At 44.1% G+C, this 13,006-nt stretch overlaps 1 protein-coding gene across 2 annotated transcripts in view; it reads left to right on the forward strand.

Annotated features, from left to right (window-relative positions):
- LOC122790888 (1-acyl-sn-glycerol-3-phosphate acyltransferase alpha-like) overlaps nucleotides 1–13,006 on the forward strand; it is a 1,029,281-nt gene that overhangs the window by 87,901 nt on the left and 928,374 nt on the right. The gene's annotated exons all lie outside the window — the stretch shown is intronic.

Consider the following 13,006-nt stretch of genomic DNA (forward strand, 5'->3'; position numbering starts at 1 on the left):
GCTAGAACTACAGTGGTCTTCACCCTTGTTTGCCCTCATGCTTGGCTTACATGTTGCTACGTTTCTGCACTGACAGTCATTCTCTAATTGGGCATCAATACAGACTCTCAAACACAGCCATATTTTTTGCTTCCTTGCCCCTTTTCTAATCCAGAAACTCTAACCAAAGGTACAGAATAAAAACTGTGAAGCTCCTAGCTGGAGTAGACAGACCTGACAATGCTCCTTTTTGATTACTACAGGCTTAACTATGGGTGCCTGAGGCCATATTCCTTTTGGCAATGGCATTTTCCCCTTCCAATACAGAATACAAATTCTTACTGCTGTTTTCTGCATACACCTACCTTACTGCTTGCATTGAGACTAATACATGCATTGTTGGTTACATTTATAACACCCTCCGAAATCTGGATGTGCATTAGAAACTGGATTCCTGTGAAACCTGCCATGATGGATTAGGCAGACCCCTTGGGTTTCAGTATGTTATTGTGCAGTTATGTGAACTGCCTCCTATGCAATTGCAATCTGATGGCTAAAAGTCCAAGTATTGCACCTCCATCTGGCAGCAAAATAATTATGCCTTCAGGTACAAGGTTGCTACCATTTCCTGGGACATATTGGTATATACAATTCTTTTCACTTAATCCTTGGGTCATTTGTGACTGACAGCTTAGCATAATTTTCAGACAAGCATCTCCTTCCCCATTACTCTATTTATGTGGCTCAAAAAAATGCTATGCACAACTAAATTTCTGTATGTATCATGTGGCTGGGAGTGTACACACATTTACTGACAGCTGAATTAAGCTAAAGTTAGTCAGGATCTAAACAGTGTCACCAAATGTCAAGGATGCACCACTGCAATGACCTGCCTGGTAGTGCTGCAGTTAGAATACCATAGAGTCAGTGTACCTCATGCATGTTAGGGATTGGGAATATGGCTTTAGATGTGCTGCTGTGTCTGATAGATCAGCGTTCCACCTGATGGGTGGTCTCGAGTCACACTAGTGAAACCAAACAGGAAAAATTGTGCATGAATTTGAATCCGTAACCAGTTCACTAAAAGCATCTTGGGCTCAAACTCATAAAAGAAGTATGCATCATTGCCCCAACTATGGATTTCCAATACCAGGACTACATACCTGATTACTTACAGACATGCCTGGCACCACAGACTTACTTTTCACTGCATCCTCTCAACATTATTTTCCAGTGCATCTTGGTCATTGTGGTGGTTCTTCAAACTTCTTACACAATTCCCTGGGAGGGATGGTTTGCTAGAGACCTTACTCATGGTGCTGGCAGTTCCAACTTTTTAGACAAATCCCGGGGAATGATGGTTTACTAGAGACCATACACACCCGTTTCTATGTCATTTTTCTTTACTAAGTGCAATTGGGTTTTTAAGTGTGGTATCCATCTCAGAGTGCTAATGCATTTTAGAAGCAAACTGTGTATCAGCACAATCTTGTTCATCGTGTTTCACTGTTGCAGTCATCACTGTAGGGTTCTTTCTGCCGGCAGGCAGCCCTCAGTCAGCCAGAATTCCAAAGTCTGGGTCCGGCGTCGGTTGTGTACTCACCCTCCCTGACATCAGTGCGCCTGGGGTACAAAGCTCCCAGCCGACGCCATGTTCTCCAGTCTTTCTTGCCGCACGGTGGAAGCAGTTCACAAGTGCCGGTCGGCTGACTCCTGTTATTTTTGGTGCTTCGTTCCGAAGACATTCTTCTTTTCAAAGATAAGTACCCAGTTGGGGAAACTTTTTTCTTGCTCCAGACCGATGTCAGAAAAAGTTAATTGTATTTCATGTGGGAAGCAAATACCTCATAACGATTTTCACTCTTACTGTATTCCTTGTCTAGGCCCTGACCACGATGTAGCTAGTTGTCGATTTTGTGCTAGATTTAATCAACGTACTATTACACCGAGATATGATTTTGCCTTTCATTACTTTGGGAGGCGATTTAATTATAACATGTCGTCGGACACGCTTCCGACTACCGGAGTTCATAAAAGGCGCAAGGATAACGATAGGCCTCCGAGGTCCAAATCAGATGACAGTTTGCAATCAGAGCCAGTTGCCGGTTTGGCCGGCGTCAGTGAGGCGCTTTCACAGCCCCTGTTGTTGGCCATTACAGAACCGCTTGCCAAATCGGACTCCCATGAGGAGCCAACTAGGCCTTCAAATACTCCAGGTGCAGGACCTTCGGATAATGCTCCCTCGCATGGGTCCGGAGCCACTGTGCAGGTACCGGCTTCTGAGGGGCTTTTCAGGCCTACACATCTTCAGGTAAAGGTAAAGGCAAAGGCAAAGACTCCTTCTAAAACAAAGACTCAAGCCCAGGCCTCTTCTGATCCGGGACCTAAATCTCAAAAACAAATGCTTAAAATGGCGGGGGACTTGCTAACTATGATTAGGGGTTCACATCCCCCTCCAGACAAAAGGCCAAGACAAGAATTGGATTATGAATCCTCTGATCAGGCATCTATCTCTTCAGTGTCTTCCTCTGAACAGGATTATACTTTCCCTCCTTATGAGGATTCTGATGCTGAGGAATCCATTCCTTCAGCTTCTCCTCCTGAGGATTATTCTTTTGGGGAAACTTTACATGACATGAGGGAATATTTTCACTGGGAAGGACAGGAGTACTCTGAATGTAAGAGAAGGCTTAGGGATTTCCTTCTTCCCCAACACAGACCCCTGGCTATTCCTCCTATTTTCGATATTGTGGATGATGTCTTTTCTGAGTCTAATTTAACTCCTGACTCCTTTCCTCCGGCCCCTGCTAAGCCTGATAGATATTACAGAGTCCCTGACTCCCACCAGATGTTCTTCATCTCACATTGCTGCAGTCCTTACTTATGGGTAGTCCGCTGTCCTCGGTCGGCCCGAATACCAAAGTATTAGGCTGACGTCGGTCATGGGCGCACAGCCCTGACATCAGAGCGTCAGGGTATAAAAGCGCATGACCGACGTCATATCCTCAGTCTTTTTTGCCGCATGGTCCGATGCAGAAGCAGCGTTGCAAGTGCCGTTCGGCTTTCTGAAATTTTTCATTTTCGGAGTTTCAGACCGATACCAAGTTGGGCTAAGTACCCCGTTGGGGAACATTTTTGTTTTTTCTTGCCTCAGTTATTTACCGGATGTCAGAAAAAGTGAATAATTGCATTTCTTGTGGGAAGCAGATACCGCATAGGGATTACCACTCGCTTTGTATTCCTTGCTTGGGACCGGAGCACGACGTAGTTGGGTGTCGGTTTTGTGCTAGGTTTAATAAGCGCACTATTAAGAGAAGGCTAGATTGCACTAGGTTAGTCTTTGGCAAGCGGTGTAATTATATTATGCCGTCGGATCCTCCGACGCCCGCTTCCACGAAGAAGCGTAAAGACAAATCTGTAAAGCCTAGGCAGGATGATTCGTCCGTTTCGGACACCGGTCCTTTAGAGACTACAGTGGAACAGGTGGATCCGGCTGAAGTTTCTTTTGAGTCTCAGGGGGAAACCTTGATTTTACAGGATGTGGCCTCACAGGAGTCAGGTCAGACTGAGGGGGCCTCTCAGGTTTCTATTCTCCCTTCTATGCCTAAGGGGGTTAGGCCTTCTGCTACTGTTTCTAGGGCTCCTGCTAAGGGCAGGTCTGTTTTGCCTTCTTCTGGTCTTAGTTCTGGTTCTTCAGGGTCTATGGCTAAGAAGCATATGCTTAAAATGGCAGAAGATTTGATTACTTTAATTAGAGGTTCCATGCCCCCTCCTGAGAAGAGGCCCAGGGTAGAGCCAGAGTTGGAAAGTTTGGAGCAGGCCTCAGATGATTCTGAGACTTCTACTGAAGACATTCAAGATTTTCCTCCTTATTCGGATTCCGATGCAGAGGATTCCACTCCTTCTGCTTCCCCTCCAGAGGATTTTTCATTTTCAGAAACCTTACACTCTATGAGGGAACATTTTAAGTGGGAAGGACAGGATTACTCAGATTCCAGAAAGAGGCTTAGGGAGTTCTTGTTTTTACCACAGCATAGACCCTTGGCTATACCTCCTGTTTTGGATGTGGTTCAGGATGTTTTTTCGGAGGTCTCATTTAATCCAGATTCTATGCCTCCTGCACCAGTTAAACCGGACAGGTATTATAGGGTACCTGAGGCTCATAAATATCTATATAAGAGTCCTAGGGCGGACCCAGAAACTATTAGTCAGGGGCCTAAGGGTGTTAGGGCTTCTGTTGTAAAGAACCCGGTTCCTCTAGATAAGGAAGCTAGAGCTTTGGACAGATGGGGTAAGAAGGTGTATACCTCTTCTACTTTAGCAATGAGGGCTTTAAATTGCCAGTTTCATATGTTGAAATATCAGAATTTCCTCCTTTCTCAGCTAAAATCTAAAGTGGATGCTTTGGCAGAGGGCATTGAGTGTAAAGAATTGCAAGATTTGGTGCATGTTTCTGAACAGGTGGGGAAACATTCTTTGCAGTGTGGCTTTGATGCTTTACAGGCTTCTTCTAGAGTGTCTGCCACTGGTTCAGTTCTTCGTAGGCACGCCTGGCTTAAGGATCAGAATTTATCTGAACATGTTAAATCTAGAATTCTGGATGCCCCTTTACAGTCTGAAGTTTTGTTTGGTCCTCCTGTGGAGTCTGTTTTGAAGAAAATGGAGGACAAGGCTAAGTCTATGCAGACTGTTAAAGATTTTTTGCAGGTGCAACCTCCTAAGTTTAGTAGAAATTGGCCTGCTAAGGGGTGGACATACCCTTCTTCTGATTCTCAGTCTAGGGGTAGATCTAGGCGTAGTAGGGGCAGAGCTCAGAGTACCTTCAGGCCAAGAACATGGAGTTCGCCTGCTCAATCTGCTGGTGAGGGTAGGGGCCAGTCCTTTCGTAAACAGGCCCAATGACCTGCATTTTCAGCTGCCAGATTCTTCTTGCCTGGCAGCTCCTTTGGGAGGAAAACTAGCTCTCTTCAAGCAAAACTGGCTTTTAGTCACCCAGGACAAATGGGTGTTGGACATTATAAACAAAGGTTACAAGTTTTATTTCCATACATTGCCTCCTTTCAAAGGTATGCCAGACATTCCTCCTCGGCAAAGGATAGAGGCTCACAAACAGATTTCATTACTTCTTCACATGGGAGCTATACAGCCAGTACCTCTTTCAGAAGTGGGTCTAGGATTTTATTCCCGCCTGTTTCTAGTACCAAAGAAAGGGAACACGTGGAGACCGATTTTGGATTTATCTCTCCTCAACACTTATTTGGACATTCCAAAGTTCAAAATGTTGACATTACAACAGCTTTTACCTCTGCTGGGAAAAGAACACTGGATGGTAACTCTGGATCTAAAAGAGGCTTATCTTCATGTTCCTATCAGGCCCAGTTGCAGGAAGTACCTGCGTTTTCGAGCTGGAAATTTACATTATCAGTTCTCTGCATTGCCCTTTGGCTTATCTACTGCGCCCAGAGTGTTCACAAAGGTTCTGGCTCCAGTGATAGCCTTTTTCAGGATGGAAGGAATACAAATTTATCCTTATTTGGACGATTGCCTGATTATTGCACAAGACAAGGACAAGCTTCTTCAGCATCTACGGTATGTGATGGTAGTGTTAAGATGCCTAGGGTATTCTGTGAACGAAACAAAGTCCAGTCTAGTACCCTCTCAGGACATGTGCTTTCTGGGTGTGAGACTGAATACAGCTTCCCAGATGGCCTTTTGACCCCGGACAAACAGAAAAGCCTTTCACTTTATTTCCATCAAATGTCTCTACAGTCCAGGCTGACTGCAAGGACAGTCCTTCAAGCCTTGGGGTTCATGGCATCTTGTATTCTGGTGCTTCCCAATGCCAAATTGCATATGAGGAAGCTTCAATGGTATCTCAAAAATGTATGGACACAACACTGCCAAGATCTAGACACTGTCATTCAGATAATACCTTGCATTCAGAAGGAATTTTTGTGGTGGGCTCAGGAATGTCACCTAAACAAGGGACTCTCTGTGACCCGACCAGAGGCGAGTCAGATTCTAACAACAGATGCCTCGGACAAGGCTTGGGAGCACACCTCAATGGAAAATGGGTGCAAGACACGTGGCCTGCCAGACTTCAACATTTGCATATCAACTTGAAGGAGATGTTAGCAGTCCAATATGCATTGATGGCTTTCAAGGATTTACTTCACCCAGGGCAGGTGTTGATTCTAACAGACAACACAACTGTCATGTGGTACATCAACAAGCAAGGGGGAACTCATTCGTACCCTCTTTGCAGACAAGCGATGATTTTGTGGGAGACAGCTCTCAGTTACAACCTCAATCTTCAGGCAAGGTTTCTACCAGGAGCACAGAACTCCTTAGCAGATGTATTGAGCAGACAACTAGTGGATCCTCACGAGTGGAAATTGGATCCTCATGTATTTCAAAAGTTGACAGTGTCATGGGGAACTCCAGACATAGATCTGTTCGCTTCTCCACTAAATTACCAGTTGCCAAAGTTTTGCACAAAAAGGTTTCATCCCACAGCTTGGAAGGTGGACGCTCTGTCATTCAGTTGGAACAATCTTCATGTATATGCCTTTCCACCTCTACCTCTTCTGCCCAAGGTTCTCTTGAAGGCCAGACAAGACAAGCCATCCATGATTCTGATAGCACCGGATTGGCCTCGACAACACTGGTACCCACTTCTGAGGAGTTTGGTATGAGAGCCTCCATGGCCTCTGCCTTTGATTCCGCACCTTTTGTCTCAGGAGGGCAATCACTTTCTCAATGTCAGAATTCAGTCTCTGCATCTAACAGCCTGGCATATTCTGTTTTAGACTCTGGAGGTTCTCAGCTTCCACAACAAGTTTTGAATGTTATTTTGGAGGCCAGGAGGCCTAGCACAAGGAAAGTTTATGCTGATAAATGGAGGAGATTTTTTATTTGGAGCAAAGGGAAGGACTTTGATGTTTCCAAGCCTAATTTGAGTGCTTCTTTACAATATCTTACTGAGTTATTGGACAAAGGTTTGTCCTTCTCCTCCATTAAGGTTCATGCTGCAGCCATTTCGGCTAATTATGACTGTGACCCTCCTTTATTCTCTCATCCTTTGTTTAAGCAGTTTCTCAGAGGGGCAAAGAACATAAGACCCCCACATAGAGCTCCTACTCCTGCTTGAGATCTCAATTTTGTGTTGGAAAAGCTTACTCTACAACCTTTTGAGCCTGCAGCTACTGCCGAGTTAAAGTATTTGTCATGGAAGACTGCTTTTTTGTTGGCCATTACTTCTGCGAGAAGGGTTTCTGAATTACAGGCCCTTATGGCAGTGGAGCCTTTCTTGATTTTTCATAAGGATAGGGTATCTTTGCGTACTAACCCTTCCTTTATGCCTAAAGTGGTTTCTAGTGTGGCCTTAAACCAAACTATTCATTTGCCTACTTTTTATGCAAATCCCCAAAATAAAGGGGAGAAGATTTTGCATACTTTGGATATTCACAGGCAGTTGCGTTATTATTTGAGCAGAACCAGGGAGTTCAGACAGTCTCAGCAGTTGTTTCTTTCTTTTGCTTTGGGTTCACAGGGTAAACCTGTTTCAAAACAAACTATTTCTAAATGGATTGGGCTTTGTATTTCTTTTTGTTATTCCCATCATGGTAAGGAGATTCTGGCTGGAATCAGACCTCATTCCACTAGAGCTACTGCAACTTCTACTGCCTTTCTAAGGGGGGTAGCTACAAAGGATATTTTGGAAGCAGCCACTTGGAGTTCAGTGTATACTTTTTCTAAACATTACCACCTTCCTCTTTATTCTAAGTCTAGGGCTGGATTTGCCACTGCAATATTACAGGGCATTTTAGCAGCCCCTAATGCTTTATGATTTTGCCAACCTCCCTTTCCCGTTGCTTTGGGATTCTACCCATAAGTAAGGACTGCAGCAATGTGAGATGAAGAACATAGTACAGTTTTGTACCTACCATAAATGTAGATGTTCGAAGATCCACATTGCTGCAGTCCAATTTTCCCTCCCTCCTTCCCCTCTGTAGCTTAGCATGGTTATATGGTTTGGGTGATGGCTGTAGTTGGGCATATCTTTTGGGAAGGTACTCTGTTTTTTGGCTGTGACCTTTCTTATAGGGCCTTCTGACATCTGGGGCAAGAAAAGACTGAGGATATGACGTCGGTCATGCGCTTTTATACCCTGATGCTCTGATGTCAGGGCTGTGCGCCCATGACCGACGTCAGCCTAATACTTTGGTATTCGGGCCGACCGAGGACAGCGGACTACCCATAAGTAAGGACTGCAGCAATGTGGATCTTCGAACATCTACATTTATGGTAGGTACAAAACTGTACTTTTCTATTTAAAAATCCTACTACTGATCCAGAAACCATTTCTCAGGGTCCTAAGGCCGCCACTGCTAAGAACCCTATTCCATCAGATAAGGATTCTAGAGCTTTGGAGAGATGGGGCAAAAAAGTGTACACTTCTGCTACTTTATCTATTAGGGCTTTAAATTGTCAATTTCATATGTTGAAATATCAGCAATACCTTTTGTCTATTATGAAACAAAAACTGTGTACCATTTCTGCATGTGCAGACAATAAGGAATTACAAGATTTGATGCATGCTACTGAGCAGGTGGGGAAACACCTTACACTGTGGTTTTGATGCTTTGGAGGCCTCTTGCATGGCGGCTGCCACTGGCATGGTCATTAGAAGCCATGCTTGGTTAAAGGAACAAAATTTGCCTGATCAAGTGAAAGCAAAATTACTGGATGCTCCTGTTCAACATAATATTTTGTTTGGGTCTAAGGCTGAAGAGATTATAAAGAAATGGAGGATAAGGCAAAATCCATGCAAGCGGTTAAGGATTTGTTACAAGTTCAGCCTCCTAGATTTAGCAGAAATTGGCCACTAAAAATTGGTCCTTTCCCAGCTCGGACAGGCCTCAGAGGGGTAGATATAGGTGTCCCAGAGGGAGGGCCCAAGCACAGACCTCTTTTTGACCTAGACAGTGGAGTGCTTCCACCCCCAGGGGTGGAGAAGATAGGTCTCAACCTTATAGGAAACAGGCTCAATGACTCCCCCTGCATGGCTCCAGGAACCTCTCTCCTGGAAGCTCCTCTGGGAGGAAACCTTTCTCTTTTTCACTGAAATTGGACTTACATAACCCAAGACAAGTGGGTTCTGGATGTAGTTTTAAGAGGTTACAAATTCCACTTTCACCCCTTACCAAAACCAAACGGATGGCCAGACCTACCAAAAACTCAATGGGCAGAGGCATTAAAACAGGTGAGGTCCCTCATGGCTATGAGGGCCATAGAACTGGTTCCAAATTCAGAGACGGGATAAGGCTTTTATTCAAGACTCTTTCTAGTTCCCAGAAAGCAAAATACTTGGAGACCCATCCTGGATCTGTCAGTCTTAAATACTTTCCTGGAGATACCAAAGTTCAATATGCTTACTCTGCAGCAGCTCTTGCCAATGTTGAGCAAAAATGCATGGATGGTGACATTGGATTTAAAGGAGGCTTACCTACACATTCCTATCAGACAGGAGTGCAGAAGATACCTCAGGTTCAAGGCAGGCTCGAAACATTACCAATTCTCTGCACTGCCCTTTGGCTTGTCTACTGCGCCCAAGGTCTTTACCAAGTGCCTGGCACCAGTAGTAGCTTACTGCAGACTCAAGGGAATTCAAATTTACCCTTATCTGGATGACTGCCTTATTCAAGCAGACAGCAAGGACATTTTACTCCAGCACCTGGAATTTGTTCAGAATCTACTCAAGTACCTGGGATTCACTGTGAACGTAAAAAAGTCAAATGTGACTCCCACTCAAGAGATAACTTTCCTGGGTGCTCTTTTAAACACAACCCAGATGGCATTCCTGACATCAGTAAAACAACTACAGCTGGCGTCAACTTTCAAAAGCCTGGCGTTGATGTCTCACCTAACTGTAAGGAAATTCCTGCAGGCTTTGGGTTACATGGCTTCCTACTCATACCATATGCAAGACTGCATATGAGGAAGATACAATGGTACCTAAAAAGCGTATGGTCCCAGCATTGTCATAGTCTGGAAACACTGATTGCTGTCTTGCCTGCAAAAGGAATTCCATTGGTGGGCCATGGCATGTCTTCAAAACAAAGGGAAAGCCTTCAGTCTACCTTCAGCCTACCAAGTGATAACCATGGACACCTCGGATTATGCATGGGGAGCCCACTTGCAGGGGAAAGGCCTGCAAGGTTTTTGGACAGAGGATCAGAAGCATCTTCATATCAATTTAAAAGAGATGTTAGCTGTGCAGAATGCCCTCTTGGCTTTCAGGGATCTTTTACAGCCAGGGCAGCTACTGATACAGACAGACAACACCACAGTTATGTGGTACATAAACAAGCAAGGGGGTTCACAATCCTACCCCCTTTGCAGACTAGACATGACTCTATGGAACACAGCACTAGCTTGCAAAGTGGACCTACAAGCTCAGTTCCTGCCAGGGAAACAAAACACTCTGGCAGACAGCCTGAGCAGGAACCTGTCAGACCCACATGAGTGGATGCTAGACACTCAAATATTCAAGATGATTACAGAAGCCTGGGGCTGCCCGGACATAGTTCTAGTTGCATCTCCCCACAACTACCAGTTACAGACTTTTTGCAAAGGACATATCACAAGCTAGCATGGAAAGTGGATGCTCTCTCATTCAGTTGGAGGAACCTCTCGGGGTATGCCTTTCCACCACTACCTCTTCTACCAAGGGTGTTATTAAAAATAAAACAGGACAAACCAAAGCTAATATTACTAGCCCCGAATTGACCTCAACAATTTTGGTACTCAACACTGATAAATCTATCCCAGGAACCTCCTTGGATTCTACCTCAGATTCCAAATCTTTTGTCTCAACATCAGGGCCAGGTCCTGCACTCTCATATCAAAACTCTCAGCCTTGCAGCCTGGCGTATTCAGGGTCTATGATTAATCCTACCCTTTCCAAACAGGTCATGGATGTTATCTTAGAAGCCAGAAGGCCTAGCACTAGGAAATCTTATGAAGGTAAATGGAAGAGATTTTGCACCTGGATGCATGCTCAGGAATCAGATCCTCACATTCCAAATATTCCATTGATTTTACATTACCTAACAGATATGTTGCATAAGGGTTTATCTTTTTCCTCCATAAAAATACATGCCTCAGCTATCTCTGCACATTATAATACAGACCCTCCAATTTTTTCATATCCACTTCTGAAACAATATCTCAGAGGAGCAAAGAATTTAAGGCCCCCTAGGACACCACCCATTCCTGCCTGGGACCTCAATTATGTCCTGGAAAAACTTACTCTGCCTCCTTTTGAGCCTGCTGCCACATCTGATATAAAGTATTTATCATGGAAGACTGTTATCCTAATGGCTTTAACTTCAGCCAGGAGAGTCTTGGAGTTACAAGCACTCATGGCCGTGGAACCTTACATTATTTTTTATCAAGACAGGGTTTCTTTGAGGACTAACCCTACTTTCATGCCTAAAGTGGTTTCTAAAGTGGCTTTAAACCAAACTATTCACCTGCCAACTTTTTTCCCTAATCCACAAAATAAGGGGTAGAGGATCTTGCATTCTTTGGACGTGCACAGGCAACTTCGCTTTTACTTGGACAGAACCAAGGATATCAGGAAAACTGAACAACTGTTTGTTTCTTATGCAGCAAATTCCCAAGGCAAAGCTATTTCAAAACAGACCATTTCTAAATGGATTACTCATGGAATCAGATTTTGTTACTCTCATCATGGAAAGCAAATCCCAGGAAAAATTAGGACACACTCTACCAGAGCTGCTGCTACTTCAGCTGCCTTTCTCAGGGGAGTCCCTACCAAAGATATTTTGGAAGCTGCAACTTCGAGTTCAGTGCATACTTTCTCTAAGCACTATAATCTCCCTCTTTATTCTAAGTGTAGGGTGGGCTTTGCTTCTGCAGTCTTACAAGGCCTTCTAGCCGCCCCTTCTACTCAATAACCACCTCCCTTTATTTCAGCTTTGGGATTCAACCCTACAGTGATGACTGCAACAGTGAAACACGATGAACATAGTACAGTTGTGTATACTTACCATAAATGTAGATGTTCGAGTGTCTTCACTGTTGCAGTCTGGGTTACCCACCCTCCTGTCCCCTCTTATACTTTTAGTGGTGTGGTTCCCTGATTCACCCTTCTTCTGAGGTGTATTTGCTACAGGGTATGGGGTTTGTTGTATGTTACATTTTTGTTTTACTTTTAGCCTTTACTTTTGGGCACCTGACATCTGGGGCAAGAAAAACTGGAGAACATTGTGTCGGCTGGGAGCTTTGTACCCCTGGTGCACTGACGTCAGGGAGGGTGAGTACACAGCCGATGCCAGACACAGACTTTGGGATTCTGGCCAACCGAGGGCTGCCTGCTGGCAGGAAGAACCCTATAGTGATGACTGCAACAGTGAAGACACTCGAACATCTACATTTATGGTAAGTGTACACAACTGTACTTTTCCTTACCTTGTTTAAATATGCATTTCAGGGCAATGTACAAGGAACCCAACTAGTTGCATAGACCCATTTAAAGAAGCATCTTACATACATCTAAATAAAGCAGCTGCAAAAGTACTCTCTTGCTTTTCTAAGTTCAAAACCTGAATTGTGAAGATATAGATTTCATCACAACAGATTTAGTTATGCTTATCAAAATATTGATTTGACGTGGTATCTCCAAATATATTTTCAATTATATCTTCTGTTCCCTCAGAAGCCTGTTTCACTTTCACAAATTTTTCATCCCGTGAACCGATTTTACAATTCTGCTGAGCTAAGTCTTTAAAAGGATCTACTTGCATTTTTTATGGTGCATTGGTTTCCTGTCCCCGAACCCCCCTATAGGACTTGTGGGTCACTCTTGTAGCTTTAAGATGTTGCACCTTGTGAGACTTATAAATTATTTTCAATTTCTTTCTTTTATTTTTCACAGACAGGTCACAAGGTTACTGACATTTGTAACTTCTGCTGGGAAAATGTGAGCATAAAGCTTTAT

This window comes from Protopterus annectens, chromosome 16.part0 (genome assembly GCF_019279795.1).
Source record: "Protopterus annectens isolate FY-2018-M chromosome 16.part0, PAN1.0, whole genome shotgun sequence".
Taxonomy (NCBI): domain Eukaryota; kingdom Metazoa; phylum Chordata; order Ceratodontiformes; family Protopteridae; genus Protopterus; species Protopterus annectens.